Source organism: Bos indicus x Bos taurus, chromosome 8, assembly GCF_003369695.1.
Source record: "Bos indicus x Bos taurus breed Angus x Brahman F1 hybrid chromosome 8, Bos_hybrid_MaternalHap_v2.0, whole genome shotgun sequence".
NCBI lineage: Eukaryota > Metazoa > Chordata > Mammalia > Artiodactyla > Bovidae > Bos > Bos indicus x Bos taurus.
In genome coordinates, this window is record NC_040083.1 from 841,548 (window position 1) to 865,963 (window position 24,416).

A 24,416-nucleotide genomic window follows, 5' to 3' on the forward strand; every position below is an offset into this window, starting at 1 on the left:
CCGTGGTTGGGAAGTGTCCGGTCCCGCCACTGACACACCCGTGTCCAGCAAGGCTGTTCAGTGCAGAGGGCTTGATCTGAAGGAGGCAGTGGTGCCGGTAGTCTTCCCAGTGGATGCTGTCTTCCTGCTTCTCCTGCTTGAAAGCTTTCAAATCTCACTTCGTCAACTTTTGTCCAAAATTACAGCTTCTCAAAGGTGTTCCCTTTCACACATTTAATCTTTGCATCAATAATGCAAAGGAGATAATAGTATCAATATCTTCATTTTATGCATGAGAACACTGAGGCTCTTCTTTAATGTTTTTAAATTTTTATTTTATGTTATAGTTGATGAACAGTGTTGTATTAATTTCAGGTGTACAGCAGAGTGATTCAGTTCTACATATACATGTATCGTTTTTCAAATTCTTCTCCCATTTAGTTTGTTACAGAGTATTGAGTAGAGTTCCCTGTGCTCTAGAGTAGGTCCTGGTTGGTTGTCTGTTATATATTTATATATATATATATATATAAATATATATATGATACACACACAATGATATATATATATATACCAGTGTGCACAGTTTTAAACAGGTGCCCTAAACTCCAGCTTCCTTCAGCACAGTCTTCTTTCTTTCAACTCTTCATGTGCACATCTCATCACAATTCGTTGCTTGTTATAAAAGACAAGCCCGTCTGAAAACACTGCCAGGACACTCAGTTCTTTGAAGACTCTCTTGACATCATCCCATAAAGTGACCAAATTACCTCAGATTCGGTTAACTCTTTCTGAAGTTACTATGCTGCTGCTACTGCTGCTAAGTCGTTTCAGTCGTGTCTGACTCTGTGCGACCCCATAGACAGCAGCCCACCAGGGTCCCCCATCCCTGGGATTCTCCAGGCAAGAACACTGGAGTGGGTTGCCATTGCCTTCTCCAATGCATGAAAGTGAAAAGTGAGAGTGAAGTCGCTCAGTCGTGTCCGACTCTTAGCGACCCCATGGACTGCAGCCTACCAGGCTCCTCCGCCCATGGGATTTTCCAGGCAAGAGTACTGGAGTGGGGTGCCATCATAGAGGAAAGTCTTTTTTTCTCTTGAAATCTAGTACTTTGTTGTATCAAGATGATATAATATAACTCACTTAATAGCCCTAACAGGCAGTATCAGTATGATTAAGTCAGTTGTTTACTGATCAAACACATAAACTATATATCAGATAAAATAAGTCATTTAATTACTGATGTTACCAGTGTTTCCTCTAGTGTCTTAGAATATACAGTCAGGATTTTCCAATATAAAATGTGTCCATTAAATTTCTATTCTTAGAGCAAATTTAATTGTAGTATTTGATTTCACCATATTGCACCTTCTCTCCTCATTCCCTTTCAATACCAGAGTCTAGGTTTCAACATTCTCTGTGTATCAGAGATCTGTGCCATGAAATAATCCCAACAGTTTTCTTAGTACTTGGGAATCTCTGCTAGAAAACCGTTCACTGCAGCACCCAGTCATATTTCCATAAGCGAAAATAATTAAGCACTTCAGATAACATAATCGCATGAATTTGAGCCAGAGGATTAGTTTATTAATGCAAGGCGCTGGACGGACCCTCCGGTTTAGGAAGTGAGGGGTTTGGTGAGGGGCGTTTCAGGGCTCGGGAAAGAGGCTCGTCTCCTCCTGTGACGTGGCCCCAGTCTGCACCTGTGCGTTCAATGGTCCCCGACACCAGCACCAGCTCCGCGACCAGGTTGCCTGACATCCTGTATTTCTGGGAGCAAAGCCGGATGATGGCCGGTCCGCTCATCTTCCAAGCATCCGGAGGAATCTGCACAAAAGGCAACACAAGACTCTGTGTCACAGCATTATCGGTTTTAAGAGCAGTCTCACCTGTAACTCCGTAAACTGCCCCTGCAACGGATGCGCAGTGCCACGCTGTGTCCTCCGCGTCTGTCAGTGACTACGTCTCTAGGACTCAGCTGAAGGCTTTTCTCATGCAGGATGGAGTTAAACTGACCAGCCAGTTGACTGCGGTATTTCGTCATTTCCTCAGCAGAATCACAGAAAAAGGCAAATTCCTCTCAGTAACCCCGTGGAATCCAGGGGAGACTCCACTAGAGCCGGCACAGCTGCTCTGCCTGGGAAGTGGGCACTTGGGGGGAGTGAGTCAGACTCTCTGAGTGCAGCAGGACGTGTTCAGAACTGCCTGAGCCACGGCAGGCCAAGCAGACGTTCTTGTGCACGGTACAACTCAGCGAGAAAGAGGAAGGATTTGCTGATGGAGATCATGGAGTCCTGACTGTTGACGGACCTTCCACACACACGTACTGTTCACTCCAGAGGTAGACGGCCTGGAGTGTGGGCTCTAGAGCTAACAGTTTGTGCTGTTCCTTCTGCCCTGGCCTGCTCTGTCTCCTTGGCCAGGTTACCTGGCCTCTCTGTGCTCAGACTCCTCCATGAAGGGGCGTGTGGTAACAGCCAGACCTCCCATGGCTTGAAGAAGCAGAAAAAATGGGAGACTATGTGTGAAATGACTGGCATGGTATCAGATTATTACTTTTTACTCTGTTCCTAAGTATTGTGTTTTGTAAAAATCAGAAACAAAAACAAAACAAAAAAGATGAAAGAAAGAAAAAAGAAAAGAAACTAGGCTTCATTTTGTAAAAAAAAGAAAGAAAGAAAGAAAGAAACCAGTCCCTTCCACCCACTTACCGAGCACTGTGGTGGGGCTGCCCAGGCAGGATCTCGTTTATCTTCTCAAGGCAAGCCAAGGGAAATGCCTTTCCATCATTTTACAGATGAGAACTCTGAGTTCGAGGTCACAGCAATGGCCTAGGAGGGACCGTGGCTCCCACTGGTCTGCCTCTGTGATTTGCCTGGAATCCTTTGCAGGTTCAAGGCCTCCTGTACTCAGGAGGCGAGCTCAGCCTGTTCTTCTGTTTCCAGTTTCACCATCTTTCTCTAACCTCCATGACTGCAGCCCTTCTGGCAGCCACGGTCCCGCTCACATGGTATTTCATGTCCACTGGGCCCCGGTCACTTTTACACAAGTACAAACAGCCCCATGTATTTCCCCCCAGCCTTTCTCCTGCCCTTGATAAAAATTTACGTACAACCTGAAGAGCCAGAAAGCTCTTGGCCGCTGGAACACATTACCCTGCTTTTATGTTGAAAGTATGAATTGTCCTTGGAGTTGTGCCCTCACTCTACCCCACTGGTCCATGTTCATGGTCAGATAATGCACGGGCTTAGCCTTTTGAGGAGATCCATGTTTTTAAATATTTCTTACTTTCATTAAAATAGTTTGATAGTTGACACAGAAACATATGTTTCTTAAATGATGTAGTTAATTACAAAGAGTCCAAACTCAAAGTGGTCCAAGACTTCTTAAAGGTGCTCATTTTAAACATGCATAGAACAAAGGCTGGTCTTAAGCACTCTCCTCTCAGAAACATTTTCCCCAAAATACTATTATAGTTGGAACCCAAATCAGTCACAATCTAGAACTGCTCTGCTGTTTTCTTAGTCTGTTGTTGTTTGCTGAGCATATCTGGAATTCCTTGCAAAAGTAATATCTGCAATTGAAGAAATGGGCCATGGAGCCAAGATCTTGTAGGTTTTAAAAACTCAACAAGAGCTAAAGGAACAGGTTTTTAAAAATAATATCAAAGCACCAGAAGTGAGTGGAAATAGACCCTTATACTGAATTGCTATCAGAACATCTGTTTCATTCACCATCCATCACCGGGAGGAAATAGATAGCAAAAACTTCCCAACAGAGGATGCGCCAGCCCACTGGCCAAGAATCTTCTGAGAACATCTCAAGGTTTGGGTAATTTTCATTGAAATATTATTTTAAGCAAAACACCCGAAGATACACTCACATTCTTTTACTGCTCCATGTATATAAAAGGAAGGGAAATAGAGATGTTTGGTTTCACATGTTAGAAAAACACAGCTGGGTGCTGACTTGTGGTAGTTTTTCCAGTGGACATTCTGTGAGAGGGCACCGTATCCACTTGGTAAAGCATTAGCCCCAGCTCTGAGCGTGTTTGACACAGGGGCCGTGTGGTGCCTGCCAGCAGTCAGAGCTCTGTGTCTGCATCTGGAGAGAACCTGGGAGTCGGCCCCTCCAACAGGATCATGTTTGTTCAGGGATGCCGTTTGCTTTTAGGTGTCTTTTGCCATTTTGCTTTTTAAACACCTGCACTTTACTCTTTTTATGAGAATATGAAAAGGAAAAAAAAAATGGTTTGAAAGATTAGCTTCACTGCCCCATACTCCTCTCCAGACAGACAGCTGAGCACATTACTTCATCTCAGATTAAATCTGAACATTTTAAGCTTAGGTGTTTGAGCCCAAGTGTGCCCAGTGACCCTGGAGATGGAAACTCTAAAGGAGACTCGGCCAGATGCTCCCCCGCCCCCAGGCGAGACAGTGAGGCTCCCAGATACAGTCCTTCCAGGTGAGACTGGATACAGGTGTTCTCTACCCTTTCCTGCTGCCTCCCCGCCAGACAGTTCTAAGCTGGAGCTCAGGGACAGTGAGGAGGAAGTCTAAGGAGAAGCTTGCTGGTCAGGGTCTCAGTGTGCACGAGGGGAGGCGTGTTCTTTCTCAAGCTTGGCAGCACTCCTATCAGCACTGATAACACTTGTCACAAATCCTGGACATGCCAGTGTGATCGCTAAGATGTACCCATGCCTCCACCGCTGCACGCATAGAAACTTTAAAAATTTGAGAGCATTTGAAAACTCGGTGTTCTCAGTTCTGAAACTCAGAACTGAAACTCCGTTCTCAGTTCTGTGGACCTCGGAGAAGTAGAAACTGGTCCCTGTTTCTGGGCTCCTGAGTTGGCAGTGGTGGTAGATCTCTGGGTCACCCTTCCATGCTGCCTCCAGACAGGAGCAGAATGGATGTTTTCAGGCAGTTCACCAACCCTGTGGGTCTAATCCATCCTACACACTCTCCCAAGCCAGGTAAACACTTGAGGTGGTGGTGGTTGTTATTCAGTCATCCAGTTGTGTCTGACTCTTTATGACCCCATGAACTACAGCACAACAGGCCTCCCTGTCCCTCGCCATCTCCTGAAGTTTGCCCAACACCGATGTCCATTGCATTGGTGATGCCATCCAGCCATCACATCCTCTGGCACCTTCTTGTGTCCTCAGTCTTTTCCCAGGATCAGGGACTTTTGCAATGAGTTGGCTGTTTGCATTAGATGACCAAAATACTCAAGCTTTGGCTTCAGCATCAGTCCTTTCAATGAGTATTCAGGGTTGATTTTCCTTACAGTTGACTCGTTTGATCTACTTGCTGTCCAAGGGACTCTCAGGAGCCTGCTCCAGCACCACAGTTCAAAGGCATCAATTCTTTGGTGGTGACTCATGCTGACCTCTGGAGGAGGGCATGGCAACCCACTCCAGTATTCTTGCCTGGAGAATCCCATGGATAGAGGAGCCTGGGGGGCTACAGTCCATGGGGTCGCAAAGTCAGTCACGACTGAGCGCCTAAACACAGCACAGCACACAGGAGGCTTATCCATTATGTTCTTTCTGTGCTAACAGAAAAGAATTCTGTGTTGAGAATGGACTTCTACATCGTAAAATCATAACATTTAAGAAATGTAGCTTTAAAGTTCATCAAATTAATCCCATTACTATGAAAAAAAATTTAAATTCCAGACTTCCACAGTTAAAATGGCACAGACCACTAAGTCCTAACTCCCATTTCAGAATGTCAACTCCAGCCTTCGAGAAAACCCTGCAGAACACAAGAGGTATCATTTCAGTATCCCTAACAGCCACTTGCCTGGGAATGAGCACACCAAAGTTGAAAGGCAAAGTTAAACAGTGACGTCCTGTGGTTTTTACGTCTGTTCCTTGCAAAAATCAAGAGAGAATAACCTGGAAAGATGGCTACAATGTGTTGTAGGTTACAGACTCATCTGTGAGTGATGCTCTAATCTGTGCATTGACTGTGTGTTGAGATGCACCAGCGGGAGTCTGAACAAGAACATTGCACCCTCTAACAGAGTGTTTTATCTCTGAGGGTTCAATCACAGGCAAACGTCCTTTTTGGGTATCTTACAGACATCGTGTTTAATCTAAACATCATTTATTTCAGGGAGAGAGAGATGGTAGAGTTCCTGTCTCAGGTCTGTGAACCCAGAAACCCTATTGTTCCATATTAATAGTGAAGACAGGGATGGGATTACTGGACCAGTTACCGCGGCCAGTGGCCTGCACACCTAGATGGAAATGACTGGCGTTTTCATTTTGCATAAAGGGCCAGGCACCCCTGGATGTTCAGCAACTGTGAACCGTTAGTGTTCATCTGTTCGTTTTTCTGAGAGTTGGTCGTTAGTAGGAGAGCTGTGGCTTTGATGGTCAAGGAGCGGGTGCTGTGTAGGAGGAACAGGCCAGAAATAACTGCTGACCCAACTGCTCAGGGACGCCAAGAGCCAGGGTCCTGAGCTGGGTTAGTGACAGGAGAAGACACCCACTCGGCTTTAGGGTGGAGTCCACCGAAAGCCACACGTTTTACATGAGGAAGTCTGGAGTTTAGGAGTCCATTTCCTCCTTGGAAACAGTTCCAGAGAAATCCCTGCGTACCGGGTTAAACCAAGTGACTTGGGGCCTCTAGAAGTTTATGATCGAGAAATCACAGGACAGGGACCGCATTCCTGAGACATTGCGAAACCGGCCCGCCCAGCGCTTCTCACCCTCAGGGCCCTGAATTCAGTTACTCATTGATAAGCGAACAGAGTGAACGGATTCGTGCAAGCCTACAAAGTATCCCCGAACTGAACTCCCCCTTCAAAAAGAAAGAAGCCTTCCACACGATCTTTGTACTGTGGGGTTTACGCGAGGCACCGACTCTGATGGCACTGATGGCTGGGGGCTGAACCCTGGACCCCCGCCCGGGGCGCTGGAATGTGCCCGGAGCCCAGGGACTAACCGCGCTCATAAAGGAGATAAAAACCTGGGGCAGATCACCGGGCAGGCAGCCGACATCCCTCTTGGCTTAGAAAAAAGGTGGAATTCTTTCCCGTTATCCATTACTCCTGGAAGTTTCCCGAAAGCCCATTTGTCCCAGTGCTGCCCGGGACTCGGGACCGACCCGGGGGGCGCGGGGGCTGGGGGGCTGCCTTCCGCCGGGCCCTCCCCTCCGCCCCCTTCTCTCCCCACCGTCCCCTTCTCTCTCCTCCCCACCACTCCCCTCCGCCCCCTTCTCCCGCCCCCTTCTTTCCCCTCCCCACCAGCGCAGCCCCCGCCCCGCCCCGCCCCCTCCCCCGCAGACTCTTATTGCCCAGGCGCTAGGGCGGGGTGTCCGGCCTCCGGAGGCACCCCGGCAGGCGCGCGCGCTGCCCGCGGGTCCTGGGCCCGTGGCTCTGAGGGTCCGGAGCGGCGAGCCGCAGCCGGACGGCAGGTAGGGCGGCCTTGCGGACGGGGAAGAGGGGATGGTTGGGGGGCGGCAGCCCAGGGCCCAGCCCGCCGCGGCCCGCGGAGTCCTCCCGGCCCTGCGGGCGGAGCGTAGCCCGGGCGCCTGGGACAGGATCGGGGCCAAAGAGTAGGGGACGGCCGTGGACCGCGGGCAGCCTGCGGGGAGGGGGCGCGGGTGACCTCGTTCCGCCGCGGGCGGCCGGGGGAGTTCGGCCCTCTCTTCACGCTGCTCTCTGCAGGCGCCGGCGCGCCAAGAGTCCCAAGTCTAGGGAGGAGGCGCCGGCCGGCCGGGGGCGCGGGGTCGGGAAGCCGTGCGCTCGGAGCTTAGGAACCCCCGCCGCCCAGGTCTGGTTCCCCGCGGAGAGGGGTGAGGTTGTGGGCGGCGAGTGTGCTGGGTCCGGAGCCACCGTGCTCGCCAGGGGACGCCCCGAGGCCCCAGCCGAGCCGGGCTCTCTGCGCTCCGAACTCGTCTGAACTGGGTCTCCAGGAGCCTGGACAAGCCCGGGCTACTTGAGATCTGGGGTCCCAGGGTCCCAGGGACGGGCAGAGTGGACACACCCTGGCCTGGGAGGCGGGAAGACGCAGAGTCTCCCTGGTGGCGTGCGCGGGGAGGGCCGCCCCTTCCCATCCTGCTCCACCCCTCCCCCCGTTCTTCACCTCCCCCCCTCCCTCACCTCCACACCCCTCCCCCACACCCGGCTCGCAGTGGTCCTCGGGCCTCGGACACTGCTGGGCTCTGCCCTGGAGAACACATTCTTGGTTGGTATTATGAAAGGTCTTGTCGCAGTAACTGCCACTGCCTGAGGAAGGATTGGTCGTCCAGGGAGTGGATGTTGGTTTGCTTCTGAACACAATACAAAGTCATCAACTTTTTACTGACTTTTCTCATCACCAACGAAAGGCTTTTTCTCCTGAAAAGCTGGTGAGCTTTGATTTAGTGATGAGAGGTTTGACTGAATTTTGTTTTTTCCCTGGTCTGTTCTCCCGGGTTTGGTTTAGTAAAAGTAGGCGACCCTGTGCCTTGGAGTGACCAAGGAGTCACTCCAAGGAGTGACTGTATCAGAAATAGATACCCACTGTGTAATCAATATATGATCAACATGCTTTCCAACTTACCCCTTAGCTGTATTTTTGTTTATTCTGTTTATTTTGTACAAAATAAGAGTTACTTAGTGTTTAGTCTACTTTGTGTTTTGAATACGAGGGAGGAGGGGATGTTGCCTGGAGCCCACACCACATCCCTAAGAAACTAGGCATGTGAGCAGCCTCACTATCTTGTTGGCTGTGTGAACGCTCTGTGCTCTGGGTGAAGACTTGGGAGTAGATGATTGACAATAACACAACTTTGTCTTCTGTGGCTGTGAAACCCATGAATCATAATACTCCGACAGCTGGTCTGGTCAGTAGCCTGCCTGATGGAATGGTGTAATAAGTACACACTCAGAGAGTTCCCAGGTGAGGACACCGACTTGGGGAACAATGGGTCCGTGTCCTAGTTAAAGGAGCCCTGCGGCGCTTCATTATAGGCTTGTGGGCTCTGGGTTTCAGTTGACTCTTGTAGTACCGGTGGAATGCCACCTACCACGTTGCATTGATCTTGATCTTGAAAAACTTTATTGTGTTATTTTCTCAAGAGCTGTGATCTTTGTATTACTTTTGAAAATAGTGCCTTTTTTTTTTCCCAAAATATTTTCCGTAGACCGTAGTAAGTCTTACACTCCATTATATTTAAAATCACTCATTATTACTGATTTATGAAGTATTTCCTGGAAATTATCAAGGAGTCTATGTTGCTCAAGATGCTGGAGTCATTATTTTTAAAAAGTTACTAATTCATTCACACAACTATTGACTGTCCAAACAATTGTTGATTTTCTTCCCCCAGTTTCCAGATTCCATTCACAGTCGTTCGGAACAATGAAGATATGTTTTAGACATCGCCATCTTCTTTGTGTGTATTTCATGTAAACAGTTTCATATCAACGTGTAATGTGCTTTTTCAGCATGTTTCAGAAGATCCAGATAGACACTGGGCAACGGAGGTTTATTTCTCAGGCTGCCTACTCTTCTTTAGGTGGCAAAGTAATTCTCTTCTTCAAGCAAATGAGGGAAGTAGACACTGAATATACACTACAAAAGTATGTCACTGAGCACATTTTCGTGTGAACATCTTCTTGCATTCATGCATGTCAGCTCTTCGGAGACACGGGGAGTGGAATGCCACCAGATCGTAAAGATGCAAGCTGGTGGACGCAGAGTGGGCCTGGGGCCTTCCCCTCTCTGCTTCCCAGGTTGCTGGCTCTGGAAATGCCCTGCAGGGTTGCACTCGGTCAGGTTTGTCTCCTGGGGCAGCTCTGGTCAGGTTGTGTGGAAGGATGAAGGATGAGAGGTGCTGGGTGAGAACCCTTTCCTCCAGGAGAGAGCAAGAGCTGGGGCTTGTAGGAGAGGCAGGAGGGGAAGCAGCAGGAAGGCAGGCCTGAGGGGTCAAGAGGGAGAGACGACTGCTGACGCCAGTGCCCTGTATGGCTTTCTGCAGCCCCGCCCCCGATCACGGAAGGCCCTTTCCCCCTCACCAGGACATCTGCGCTGCTGGCAGGGCTTTACAGTTGATGGTGATGGGTGACCTTTGCCCTTCTGACTTGCGTGTGTGGATCCCAAGGACCAGGAGGTGGGCTGAGAATGCGGGTGCTTGCTCACGGCAGCTCCGTGTCAGCCCACCTGGTACACGGTGGCCCAGCTGCTAGAGTGCCTCCGCTGCAGGAAAGGAAGGCACTGGTGTCAGCGTGGCCTGGACTTAGGGAAAGCGGAAAGGCTTATTTGATGGGAAAGATTTCCCCCTGAGGGAGAAGCTGCCCTTTTCAGGCCAAGTGTGTCAGCCAGAGAAATGAGCAAAGTTTAGGAGTTCTTGGTAAAACTTTCTAATTTTTTTCCACATAGACGTTTTCAAAACAGAGCGATAAGACATACAAAACCATGTTAAAAAGAACTGACACCTGTGGCTGGGGGAGGAAGGAAACTTGGGGAGCCAGCTACCACTCTCCGGACCCCGAGGGCCACGTGGCCGGCTGTCTAGAATGGGGACCAGGTGCCCACACCCCGTGGGAAGGAGGAGCCCTGGACCTCTGGGCACAGAGTGTGCACGCTGGCCCACTCTTCGTGGCACATGAACTGTAAGCGCCGTCCACTTTAGGATGGGCTATGTGGGGAATGTGTGTCTGTAAATCCTTCACTGGGAACTCTGAAAACTCTTTGGTGGAACCATGTCCCCTGTGGTTGGGTTCCCGGGACAGGTCAGATCATTCTGCTTTGTTAGTGAAACCATAGCATGGAGCCACATAGATAACACAGGTTTGTGGGCAATGCACTCAGAACTCCGACTTGATTTATTTTTTTTCTAGATTCTAATTCCAGCAACAGTGGCCAGCCCCCACCTTCTGTTTCTCCATTTAAACCCTCGAAGATAAAGGCACCTAGAAAGACACATTTCCTCTCATCCTCCCCTTGTGCCCACAGAGACCCCACCCTGGAGCCACAGAGCTTGGGGCGTGGGGGGGCATAGCTGTAGCTGGCCCCAGAGTGGGTGGGCACGGTGAGCCCAGTGGTCCACCAGGCAGGCCGGGCTCTCCTCTGATGGCCCGTCAGTGGGGGCTGCCTGATGGTCGACATGACCTCGTTACTGTGAACATCTTTCCTCTAGAGCCTGCGCATCATCACTGCTGGATTGCGCGTTCAGTGTCTGTGAAGTCAGGTTCAGAATCTTTAATAAAAGAAAGAAAAGTCCCAGGTGTTTTATTCATTCACTCATTCATTTTTGATACCAGTGCACGAAAGTCCCAAACAAATTTCTCCTGGGTTCAGATAATTTGAATGCTCTTGTATAATTATAATATTCTGAATAACCATATTGTAAATACCATTGAGCACTTACCTCCTACCAGAAAGTGTGCCACAGTGTGTAACATACTTTATGTCATTTAATCCTCACCGTAATCCCACATAGTAAATACTGTCAGCATCTCCATCTTAAAAATGATGCAAGTGAGTGGGTAAGAGTTTACCCAGAGCCAGCAGGTCTGCAGAGACAGGGCTGGACAGGTCTTGCTGGACACTTCCCAAGCCCCAGGCCCTGGCTGGACTCTGGGAAGAAAGTCAGGACCCACATGGACACCTGAGTAGGCAAAACCTTTGCCCTCATGCAGCTTGTCCCCTAGTGATGGGAAGCAAGCCATAAACGAAGTGAGCTAACCATCCAGGGCTGCAGCCAGTGCTGTGCTGGGGTTGAGGGCAGAGGAGGGGATGGACCCCGGCGGAAGGAGCAGCTGCAAGGCTGGGCATCTGTCCAGGGAGGCAGGAGACAGGCGGAGGAGCGGCTGTGGACAGACAGAGTGAGTCTGGGAGTGAGTGGGGCGGCGTTGCTCCTCCAGGCAGGGCCTGGCACTTTATAGAAGCGGCTGTTACAGTGCAGCCGCTCTCGGCCTAACATCCCAGCCAGGTGCCTGGGGAGGCACCCAGGCATGTGGACCAAGGGCTTGACCTCGTCCACCAGAGCTCCGGAGAGACACAGGGACAGCCTGGGTCAGAACGCCTCATCGAGCACCTCAGATAGATGGCTCATCTGTGGTTCTGGAAAGTAGGTGGGGTCCGCGCGCCAGGGGTAGCATGGATAGGTGTAGCAGTGGGGCAGGGGGGTGGGTGGAGGGGCGGGTGGTCTTCCTGTCTCAGTGAAGCAGGAAGCAGGTCTTTGCCTGCAAGTAGGAGTGGGTGTTTGCCGAGAGGAGGTATGACGGTCACCTGGAGAGGCGCCTGCACCTGACTGGTGGTCTGTCCTGGACCCCAGAGACTCACCGTCCCCTGGACCTCCAGAGGGGAAGGTCTGCTGTTCTGTGTGCCTTACATGGAGTGGAGCCTACACTTGGTAGATGGTGGTCAGTTCAGTGTCTGCTGAGTGACTGTTGCAGTCCACCTTCTGCACACTGACCCAGAAATGTCATTGCATATCTCCTACCCTGATCGTCAGTGATTGCTCCCTGCTCTGGGGTGCTCTGATACAGCAGCTGAGACAGCAGCTCCTTCTGTTGGTGGTTCTCTCCCTGAGCCCCGCTCCTCTCTGGAACGCTGAGGTCGAGTCTGGACTGTGAGACCGCTCTCAACTGTGCACTCTTGTGTTGCTGTCTGGCAGGGACCTGAAGGAAGCTTCACTGCTCTGAGTGGTGCCTGTGCTCTGTGGTCTCAGTGAGCTGGTGGCAGAGGAATTGATTGAAGGGTTTGCAGTCATCGTTCATTCTCTAGTTAGAAGGTGAGCTTAGCTGCACTTAGCATTGGTGGTGTGTGAGTGATGAGGGGGCATTGTGCCCAGGGTCCTGCTGGGCAGTGAGCGAGGGCAAGAGTTGGAGCAGCCCTGAGGGAAAGGCAGATGGCGTATTGGACCAGAGAGGTGACCGGGAGGCAAGTGAACAGCCGTGTGCGGTGTTCCGGGAGGTCGGAGTTGAGCAGAGCTGCAGGATTGTCACCACAGATAATTCCTGGGAGGAGTGGCCCTGCCCCAAAGGAGAGCGGAGAGTGGGGACATGGGACTCCCAGTGTTGGAAAGTGGCATGAAGATCCTGTCACCTGACTAAGTTCTGGTCTGAAAAACCTGTTCAGTGAAAGAGCATTGAAGTAAAGCATGTCCAGTAAAACCACAGGTGAACTAACTCAGAACTGGAGTTGGAGAAATTTGTGGTTTCTCCTGGTAAAGCGTCGTTTTCCACCTGTCTTCTTAACTATACATGGAAGTGTTTGTGTAGGATGTGTACAAGTATCTGTTTGAGGCACTTACCAAGCGAGAAGCAAATCCGGGTGCCCTCCATGCTTTTCTCGGGGTTCACACGGTTGTGTCATACAGAGTGTGCGCGCACACTGCACCAGCACCTGTAAACTGCCTTGGCAGGTGGGGTCCGGTGCTCAGACAGGGGACAAGGGGCTGAGTGTCGTCTCTCTAAGGGGAGCTTTAAAAAAAAAAATTAGGGTGTGGTGGGTCTTTGTTGCCGCGCAGGCTTTTCTCTAGTTGTGGAGAGTAAGGGCTGTTCTCTAGGTGCTGTGTGTGGGCTTCTCATTCTGGTGGCTTCCCTCGTGAGCACGGGCTCTAGGGCACATGGGCTCCAATAGTTGTGGCTCCCAGGCTCTGGAGCACAGGCCCAGGAGCTGTGGTGCATGGGCTTAGTTGCTCCGAGATGTGTGGGATCTTCCCAGATCAGGGATCCAACCTGTGTCTCCTGCATTGGCAGGCGGATTCTTTGCCACTGAGCCACCAGGGATGCCCCAAGGGGAACTTTTATTTGCAAGAGAAAGTGGTACCTGACCCCGCAGGTCTCTTTGCAAGGCAGAAGCATCCTCCAGGGATGCGACTGAAGTGGTCCAAGCTCAGCATCCTTGGCCCCTCTTCCTGCGTAGGCTGGGGGGAGGCGGGGTTGTCAGCTTGCAGATAGATAGAATCGTACTGCTTCCCCTCAGAGCCACTCCGCAGCCACTGTGTGCTCCAGTGCCCTCCACCCGCACAAAGCTGCCAGACTTTCTCTACCCCAGTGGGCATCCTTGCTCCAGGGTACCAACGAGTGAGAAATTATGTGAAATGAGTTGATACTTGGAGATTGAGGAAAGCCCCACCCATGACAGGCATATCAAGGTCGAGAGTGTGGGGCCCTGGGCTGGGTATGAGGCCAGACTCCCGTTCATGTCACAGTTCAGGACCTTCGTGCTCCCTGCAGGGGTGCTGGGCGGGGCCGGTGTCCTGCGCTCCACGGGACAGATTGACAGTGTGACGCATGCACTCAGCCAAGACTTCCTGAAGCTGCAGGAGGGGCCGGTCCCCTGGCTCCTGCCGGTTTCTCTTTTCAGCTCTTCCCCCACCCCACAAGGGTGGAGTTGGGGTCTGCTCCATTGGAAGTGTGCACCCCACATGGCTGCAGGGTTTCCTGGGGGCTTCCTCACACATGGCAGATCTGGTAGAGTCCAATGTTACATGTTGAGAATTCCGGACTCACTTGGGGACGCAGTGCTCGTGGAGGCCTCTGGGAGGGTTCCCTCCCCCCACCCCCTGTAGCTCCCAAGCAGGACCCACGTGGCTCTGCCCCTCTGCCTGGGGCTCCTTCTACCTGTGGGTTTATTTTCTTTCTACTCCCATTGTTTTGATCTTCTCTGGTTACTAAGCCAAATACTTCTCTGAAATGTGAATAGAGAGAGGGATAATCAGACTGGACTCCTGAGTGTTTACTCAGTGCCCCAGTGAGTTCGGTTTTACTACTGTCTTTACCTGAATCTGTAATCGGGGTGTATTTGAAACGTACACTGATAGTGAAGAGTGCCGTAGCTGTGCTGTGCAGCGATAACGGCCTCCTGCGTTTGACGTAAGAGAGCAGTTGTGTGCAGTCCCAGAGTCGCACGGCCAGGCTGACACTGCAGTGAAGGCTGAGTGTCCGGGGAGGCTGCTCTCAATCTTTGGTTTGAGTCTCTTACAAAGTGGCTTTTGGATCCTGTTCTGACTTTGAAATAATCCATTCATCCTTCCATCAGTGTAATTAGGTCTGGTTTCAAATAGTTTCTCTTCTGCAATTTTCATTAATTTAAAAAAAAAGCCAGACAATCACTTTTGTTGCCAGCAGGCATCAGCTGAAATTAGGAGTCACGGACGCCCTGTGGGCACTGCAGTTCCCGGCAGATAGACTGAAGGCTGCGGTGTTTGCAGCCACAGGTCGGGCTGACTGTCCGGGCTTCCTGGTGTTGGCCAGAGCCACCCGCAGGCCTGCGCGTAGTGGAGGTCTGCCTCATTGATGATGCGCTGCAGGCTAGACATGCACCTGTGACCTTCTGCTCTGTCGCTCTCAGGTCACCCCCTTTTGCCTCCTGAACCAGCCACAGAGACCCAGTCTTCAGACGAGCAGGTCCTTCTGGCTCGGGCCGTGCACAGCCGGCTGTCCCCCCGGAGCCCCGGCGTTGGCCCCCGTTTCTGTTGTCCTGCCACAGAGGAGCAGGCTGGCTGAGATGCCCCGAGGCTCCCTGAGCTGTATGGGGACAGAGATAACAGCCTCTCGCCCACCTCTGTCCCTCGTCAGCCTGCTCTCCAGGGGAGCTGGACTGAACACTGAGGACTCTGGGATACGGTTCCCGGGTCTCAGACCAGGAAAAGCTTGGATCTCAGACAGGAAGTGCCATGTTCTCGTTCAGAGTATCAGCCTGTGCATCATCAGCAAAAGGCTGTGAGAAAGAAAAGCTCCACAAACACCTCAGGTTCCCGTTACCCAGGATGGTGAAAGTGGTGTTCACACAAATGTGCAGCCGTGTTAGCTGTGCATGTATTTCATGGTGCATGGTGACCAGGGAGATACACCGTGTCGACTGACCCAGCTCCACACTCTAAGCCTGGCCCTGCGGCCTTGCCGGAAGGGAATTGTGTCTGCCGCAAGACTCACTGCTGTGCACCATGTAGCAAAAATGAGATGTACCGCCAAGCCTCCTGGAACATTGTGTGCTGATTTATATTTCAGGAGATAACACCCTTCAGATAGAGTATAATTTGGGAAACACAGGATAATTAAGGAGTTGCTGTAACCTCTAAGCCAGGCCTCAAGAAAGTTTGCAGAAATCTCTGGTTCCACCTGGTCAGGAGCTGGTCTTCTCTGTTGAGCTCTAGTGATGTTCTCATACTTTAGAGAGAGCGTTTCAGGTTTCCCTTTGATTTTCGGAGGTCCCATGCGCTGGACCCCGGGATGCACAGAACTGGGTGGTCCTCGCTATGGTCAGAGCTGCCAGGCTGGGCAGCGGTGCTGTGGAGCAGGCAGCCTCCTTGAACGGGCGCTGGTTGCCAAGTGTGGTTAGTAAACGCTCTGCTATTTTTTAACCGCCGAGGCGGTCCAGCCCGTGACTCAGAGGTCTTCCATATTAGGTTCTGGGAGACGCAGCCGAGCTGGAAAACGGGGCTCATCAAATGCGGAGGCCACAGTGGGGCGTGGCATGGATCCAGTGATGTCAGTGGGGAGCAAGCCCAGGCCAAGGACCTGGCACCTGGGCCAGAAGCGGTAGTGCGCAAACCCAGACTTCCTGCCACAGCTGCACACCTTGCCAAGCCTGGGGCCCTCCCACTGCCACAGGCATCGCCGCAGCATCTCCACGGGCGCCTGCGTTGGCGCCGAGGGCAGGTCCGGCCGTGTCTCGGCACTCTGCTTCCCGTTGCAAGCAGGAAGCTGGCCTTGTCGATGCACTTACCCGCGTCATCAGCCGCCAAGCAGCTACGCGTCCATAGGCAGACAGGCTCTGTGTTTCTTTCTGTTCCGCCTTCGGCCGCAAGCCCTCCAGAAAGCCGTGACTCAATTGCATCAGGAATTGGCTCTCATGAGCGGACGTGCCTGGTGGTAGAGGCAATTCCTGGCTGGCCTGTCTCGATACCTGAGTGCAGATGACTTCTTTATACGTTGATTCAGCAGATACCTAACGGTACTGTCCATTTTCAGAGTGTTTAGTGTACTTCTGTATTGAGTCTGACAACACAAGACCTCACTGCCTGGCATCCTGTGGTGGCACCCTCGGAGTTCTAACATGACCTGAGCTTTGTTAGACTCAGTGAGGGGGAAACAGCTGTGCCACGGAACCTGAGCTGTGACTTTCCACGGCCTGTCTTCCCTGCCAGCTTCCTAATCAGGAAGGATGATTTCCAGATGTGACACGGTGGACATGCAGGGAACACAGGAAGACGTACAGGGAACCTCTCCTTATGCTTTAAAAAGTGAGCGCACGAGTTAGTGTCAGCCACTCAGCAGAGACTTGGGCACTGACCCTGACTCGGGGAGCACATACCCTGCCCCCCGCCCCGAGTCAGTAGGGGTGGGGGGAGGCCTGCAGTGGAAGTGGATGATGAGGAGGCCTTGGAGGAGCACGACCAGCCCTCCTGGGGCAGGAAGGGTTGGGGAGACAGCAAGCAAGGCGTGGCGGGGGAAGTTGGCTTAAGTGACCGTGGGTGCAGAAGGCCGCTGAGTGGCAGGTCCAGAGGCCGTGTGTGTGCAGGACAATGGGGTGTTCAGCTTCGTGGCTAGAGCAGGGCCCCGTGGGGAGTGGGTAAGAAGGCCTGGCCAGGCTCGCACGCCAGAGTCACAGGAAATGTGCAGATCGCTCTGCCAGAGGGCCACGTTCACAGACCGAGCACGGGGCTGTAGACCCTCTCCAGAGGCTTTCAAAAGGAATCGGGACCTACTTGTCACTTTCTTCAGTAGTGTCTGATTTTGATCACCTATAAGATAGGAGTTTAAAAAACTCTAAAATCATTTAAAAATCTTTTTAAAGAAAGATTTATTCAAATAAAAAACTCAACTGACCAAGACTTGGAAGGCGTTGGCCAGAAGCACAGGCTTAGCCTTAGAGGACAGTACAGCACATGGCCCTGGACCTTCGTGGGCCTGCCCGCCCGGACAGTGCCGATGTGCCCAAGGAGCCCCTTCCAAGAGGGTGGGGCAGGGCTGAGGCACCGCCTCTGCCTGGCCTTGCAGATGGTGCATCCATGCTCCAGGAAGGCGTCTCTGCACCTCTGTCTTCTCCCCCTGGCTGACGGCCCTCCGGTCGTTTCGTCACTAAACCGTCCACTGTAACGTGAGTTCAGTGTGCTCTGAAAACCCACTGTGAGTCTGCTGGGTCACACCTGACAGGTGAAGAGCCTGTGGTGTGACGTGTGCCTTGCAGTTCTGGGTCTTTGTCCCACGACCTGCACTCTTCCTTCCAGCAGAATCCACCATCCTGTCACAAGTACAGAACATGAAGCTGTTCTTTGATTCGCCTCCACACCTGCTGCACAGTCGTTCTCAGATACCAGACCTAGGACAGGAAGTCTGTGGCAATGCCCTGTGGTCCACTGCGTGCACCCACAGGGGAGGTTCAGTTTCCCATCGCCTGTTTTCTCCCGTTTGCTTTCAGAACGTGGGTCACTGAGAACATGGGTCACTGAGAGCTGAGTCTGAGGCGGGTCATTTAAGGATCTGTACGTACCTGGTGATTAGCAGAAGGCATCAGTGTCAGTCCCTTTTACCATTTGGTCAACAGTTCCTTTGTGAGAAGCGCAAAGAGGTGGAATTCTCTTGCGGTTGTGTTACATGCACTTAAGTCCCAGTTCCTGTGCAGAGTGAACGTGGGGCAGAAGGGGGACTCGGTGACCCGTCCACGTGGGCGGGGCAGCTGGCTTGTTCCTGCCCAGTGGTGACCTGGAGCAGAGAGAAGGCTTGGTGTTGTAGTTAATGGTAACTGACTGTTATCCAAACTCCCGTAAATTCAGTCTTCTCAGAGTCAGGTGGTGGTCCTTGAACTGCAGATTTATGCCTAGCGATTCCCCCGTGGTTCATCAGCAAAGAACCTGCCTGCAGTGTAGGAACCACAGGAGACATAAGAGACTCAGGTTCCATCCCTGGGTCAGGAAGATCCCCTGGAGGAGGACATGGCAACCCACTCCAGTATTCCTGCCTGGAGAATCCTGTGGACAGAGGAGCCTGGCAGGCTACAGTCCATGGGGTCACAGAATCAGACATGACTGAAGCAACAGCACACAAACACACCCAGTGACTAAAGAGCATCCTGAAAAGCCATGCTCCGCACACCATCATCACCTGGAAAATCTTTAGAAACCCAGACCTAGCGAATCAGAAGCCCTGAGGGTGGGTCCTTGAGGCCTGAGTGACTCTGACAGGCACTGAATTTGAGACCCACACTGTGAGGGAGTGTTCTGTCCCTTAAACAAGGGAGAGTGGAAAGTGATGGCGCAGCAGATGCCAGGAGCCGTCTCTTACCCGCTTATGGACGAAGCGGCACTTCCATTTCTGGCTAGCAGAGCTGCCAAGGGGAAAAGCGTTCTTCGGCAACTGAGACCAAAGCGAAACAAACAGTCTCGATACTTGCTCGTGAGGACAGGGCTTAGAAGGAGTGGACTTGCTGACAGGCGGCTGGGTTTCAGTGCCACCCTATTCTGGCTTTAAAGTGTCTCAGTTGAGCTGCATTGAATGTTCAGTTAGAACATTCAATCCTTTTACAGATAAAGATAGGGTCATAAGATCTTCTCAAGGGCAGCGTGGCTGCGCTCATTAACTGAAATTCACACACCCTTGATCTGACAGTGTCTGGAAACTTTTCCCATAGAAAGCTAAAAGTGAGTGCTCACATTGAACAAAGATCGTCACGGCTCGTGCTAGTGAGCCCTTGAGGAGGACGCGTGTGCCCTTGATAAGGCATGGCCTGTCTGTGCCTGCTCAGCTGGGGGTTGACGCAGAGGGGTGTCCCTGACAGTCGTGGAAGATGAAACGTCACCAAGGAAGATGCACACATGCGATCCGGCTGCTTTCAACACACAGAACCAGCAAACTGGGAGCTGTGTGCAGGTACCCACATGGAGGCCCTGGGGAGAGAGCTCTGAGTACAAGCAGTGCCGGCCCCTGCGGTGGGGCAGGGGAGCTGGGAGGCTGGGTGGTTTAGGGGAAGACTCTCCACTTTACTTCATTGTCCAAGCACTTTGACTTTCTGAGACTTGAACTTCTGCAATGAATATTCCTTTTGAAAAAAATTAGGAAGAGAACAGCATCCCAAAATGTTAGGAGACTGCTCATTAGCAGTAGAGCTGACTCAGGCACCCTGATCTCCCATCTCCGGGTCGGTGTTATTCAGGATTACTTCTCACTTCCTGTAACAGATAATCTGAACTTTAGAGCAAAAACGTAGCCTGCTCTACTGATTTTGCTTGTGAGGAAGCTGAGCCAAGAGGGCCTGCAACTGGAGAGCGACCCCCAGATTGTGACAGAGGAGAAGATGAGACCCAGCCCCCAAGAGTGACAGGGACGCATGCTGAAGGGGGCTTCATGCTTAAACTGTCAGCTCAGGGTCACCCTGCAGCTGTGGGCTGCCCCACGTCGCAGGGCCTGTCCTGGGTGCTCTGAGCCTAGCGAGGAGAGCTGGGCACATGCACAGTTCAGGGTCAGATGGAGCATGGGGACCACTCTTGTGGTCGGAGCCTGGGCAGCAGGGGCCTCTGTTCACTGGCGTTCAGCCCAGCAAGGATGCCATGCTGCTTGGGCACAGCTGTACCTGGACTCTCCCCCTCCCTGCCTCCGTCTTCTCTCACACCGTCATTGAGGATAACGTGTTTTGCACAAAACATAACTACATTCAGGGTAAGAAAGGAGACAGTACTGAAAACAGAAAGTCGGGGTACTTGTCAAACTTAGAGCTGTATGTCCATTTGAGTTCTGAGCTCTCAACACTGGTGGAATTCAAACCTTCAGGCAGAGTTTCTTCCTGTGTGGTAATTAGTGGGAAGGAAAGGCATGGATTCCGAGAACATACTCCACACTGAAATATCCTGAAGACAAGTTATCTGACTTTATGAAATATCCTGAATCCTGATCTTTAGCAAAGTAATGAAATGTTCAGTTTTATGAATCTACTTCATTTCTGTATTTTATCAGTGTCCAAAGCTACTTGGAGCTCTGAATTCAGGCCAGAAGTGACGTTCCTTCATGCCTTCTGCCTATTTCATGACCGGATTAGCATCCGCCTTTACTGCGGACACACGTGGCCTTTCCCCTGAAAGGCAGCATGAGGGCCCCACACACCCTCGGGACAGGCCGGGAGGTGACCTTGCAGTGAGCTGAGGGCTTTTCTCATCACAGCAGCAAGTGCTGATTGAGACCTTAACTTCCGAGCAGGCGTGCAGCCCAGTGTGTCCCCGTCCCTGGGCGGTCACGTGGCATCAGGTGGGGCGCTGACCCTGGCCTGCATTCTTCCTTGGCAGTGCACAGCTTCAGGGGTGAGCGGGCCCTTAGGGGTTCCGGCACCCCTTCCGGGGACTCAGTGCTGGGGACGCTTAGTTGTTTGCTCTTGCAGGAGTCAGACCATGTTTCCTCGCAGGGGCAGCCGTGATGGGCGGGAAACCTGTGGCTGTGACGTGGACTCTGCTGCTCCGCAGACATGGATGTGAGCACAGGGCAGGGGCTATTTCTCCTGGGCCCTGGTGGGTTCGTGGACCAACCTGTGGAGAATTTGAGTCTGCTTTTCAAAGTCTGCCTCAAATACTGCACTGGGTTCTGAGATCCTAGAGAGGATTTCATGCAAACCAAACTTAATCTTCGTATTTTCTGAATATTGAAGGAAAGGGAAGGGATACTAACATTTTTACATCCCGATCTCATGTAAACTTGCCAGGTAGTCATAGAAGTAGGTGCTGTTATCCCCATTTTTAGAGAAGAGGACAGTGAGACCTGCAGACATTCAGTGAGTGGCAGTGTTGGGGTCCAGACCACGCATCGCTGGTGTGGCGCTGTGCACACAGGAGGATAAGAACCCAAGCACTCTGCCCCGTCCCTTCCTCTTACCCCACACACACCCACCAAGTGACCTGGAGGACATTTATTCTCTTTCATTATGTCCACTTAGGAGTGGATCTGCTGAAATCTAAAGTCATAAACTCCTACCAAGGTGTTCAGTATACTTGTTTCACAAACTCCCTTCATCCTGCTTGGACTTGAGATCATAAGAAGCAGAGGGTCTGACCTCAGGCAGAGTGGGTCTTGTCTGACCTTGAAGCTGGGGAGCTTTATGGCCTAGTGCCTGACCAGCCAGCCTGGAGTGGGGCAGCATATGGGGCCTGTGCGGTCTTGTGTCCCCCTGCCCCAGGCAGGGGCTGGACAGGCTCCTGGGGGCGATGCCCCCCTGCAACCGAGAACTCATGAAACAAGAGTGAAGTGTCTCCTGGGCTGTGAAGCTGTGCACCCACACTCTAAGCTCCCCCCGCCCCCACCCCCAGACATCCTCTCAGGACGACAGTTCTTTACACACCAACCTGTTTGAAAAGCCTGGGAAATCCAGCCGCCGTTGGAGATGTTGGTCTCCTCTGTCACCGGGGTGTTTTCTGACGTCGCCATCGCTGACTGTCGCTTGTCGCCTGCTCTCCTGGTGCAGCTTGGGAGTGGGCAGGCATGTGCACGCGCACCGCTCCTCCTCCCGCAGGCGAGCGTCCCAGTGCTTCTGGTACACTCCCCACACTCACACCGCGTGACTCACTGCTTCAGAGGCTGCGACCTCTCTGTTCCCGCCCGTCCCCCTAAATCAGATGTGACCTGCGTGTGTCAGATGGAAGAAGGAGGTACAACGAAACTTTATTTGCACAGTTGATAGGACAGTTGTCTAGTTTCTTGAATTAAATTGGAAAATCCGTGTGGATTTTTTGTATTCATCCCAAACTGACTTCTACTGAAAGTTTCATTATCTTAGCGCTTTAATAAGTAATTGATCAAAAAACCATTAAGGCTAAAAATGGAAAAAACCTTATAGGTTTCTTATGCCCAGTGGATAAGCCCATAGGTGACATTGATGGAAACCCTACATACTGGCCCTTTCCAGCAGAGCAGTCAGTGTTGAACCATCCAGTTGCTGACATGCTGTTTAGGGCAGACGGCGGGAGTCCAGCCACCAGGATTCAGCTCTCACTGACCATGCGGCTGACTTGGAGGTCACTGCCTTCCTAAGTCAGATGTAAAGGCTGCCAGCGAGGCTGGGGGTCTGCAGGGGCCAAGGACACGGCCCCCCCCGCACCCCACCACCATGCCAGCAGAGTGGGAGTGCAGAGGGATTTATCTCAGACCTGCTGTGCTGCCCGCATTTGAATGAATCAAGCTGAACAGTGAAGAACAACAAACAACAGGCTGCGTTCATGACGAGCCTGCTGCCCAGCATGGAGCAGAAGCCCAGGCCAGAAGACAGAATGGAGGAGAAAGACGATCCCAGAGTCAGTGGTGCAGACAAGAGTCTGTGTTCCCTGTAAGTTTGAAGTTCGTTTTCATCAGGGGATGTGATTGACATGTAACATTTTGTTAGCTTCGCATGTGCAGTGTAATGATTCTGCATTTGTAGTGTGTATTGTGAAGTAGTCACCACAGTAAATCTATTTAACATCCCACACCATACACGGTTACAAAAAAGATTTGTGTGTATGTGTGTGATGAAAATGTCTAAGGCCTACTCTTAGCAGCTATCGAATACACAATACAGTATTATTAACTGTAGTCATCACGTCCCAGTCACATCCCAGGTCTTAGTTTATAACTAGTAGTTAATAATTTTTGATGATGGAATGGATGAAGAAGGGTCAGAAAGTACAAGCTTGAATTTGGGGTTATTTCTCCAGGGGCTTTAAGTGTTGCCTTGAGCTCCAATCATCAGAGTGACTCTACTTTGTGGACTTTCAGATGAAATAAGTAAGCGGTCCCCGCCTCTGCTCGCTCCCTCTAGTGCTTCCTGGGCATGCCAATCTACACCCTGTACTCAGAATACTTTAATTTGACCCATTGACACTAATGGATGTAGGACTTTGAGCTGAAATCACCTTTTTTTTTCAGTTGATTTGCAAATACTGCTTATTCACTGTTAAACTTGGCAAAAAAAAAAGCTGGTTAAGATTCATAAAATCAGTTTTTGTAATTTTAGTCTCTTGGGAGGAAACACAGACGACCACCCTGCTGTGAGGGTGGAGAGAGGTCACAGCCAGCTGATGAGCATCAGGAGATGGAGAGATGAGCGGGCAGCCTGGGGAGGTCCTCCCAGACCAGCGATTGTCGCAGCGTCTTCTCCTTTCACACCACATAGTCGCCAGCCTCTCCTGTGTGTGTCAGAGATGACTTTCAATAGGAAACGTGGTGTTAGACTCTGGTACCAGCTGTCACAGATGGGATGCAGTTGAGACAGGGCCACCCTGGGCGAGGCTGACAGGTGAGGACAAGAGACCAGAAGCCACTGCTCCCTGGGTGGGGCCGGGGGGGGGGGCTGGCTGGACCACACCCGAAGAAGGGGTGGGGGCGAGGCCAGGTGCTGCATCAGGAGGACCCCAGAAGGGCAGGCTGAACCCCAAGAATGGGGCCAGCAGGCCCAGGTCAGGGAACTCAGGACTTGTCCTAAGGGCAGGCTAGTCAGGAAGTTACAAAATGCACCGCTTGAGAAACTCTGG

General features: G+C 51.7%; 1 protein-coding gene and 1 long non-coding RNA gene across 7 annotated transcripts in view; one reads left to right on the plus strand and one right to left on the minus strand.

The window, feature by feature from the left end:
- The window catches only part of PALLD (palladin, cytoskeletal associated protein), a 365,135-nt gene that overhangs the window by 287,661 nt on the left and 53,058 nt on the right, over nucleotides 1–24,416 (plus strand). For 2 of the 6 annotated variants that reach the window (XM_027548917.1, XM_027548915.1), the window contains exon 1: nucleotides 7,312–7,406. The exons of 3 other annotated variants lie outside the window; for them this stretch is intronic. The gene's annotated coding sequence lies outside the window, so the exon portion shown is untranslated. Of the gene's footprint in view, nucleotides 1–7,311; nucleotides 7,407–24,416 lie in introns of those variants that run through there. One more of the 6 variants, XM_027548918.1, reaches the window with a different exon arrangement.
- Nucleotides 1,541–5,036, minus strand: LOC113896854. The gene is made up of 2 exons (XR_003512150.1): nucleotides 2,691–5,036; nucleotides 1,541–1,806 (listed from the first exon to the last, which is right to left on the minus strand). It is a non-coding gene; the product is annotated as an uncharacterized LOC113896854 (long non-coding RNA).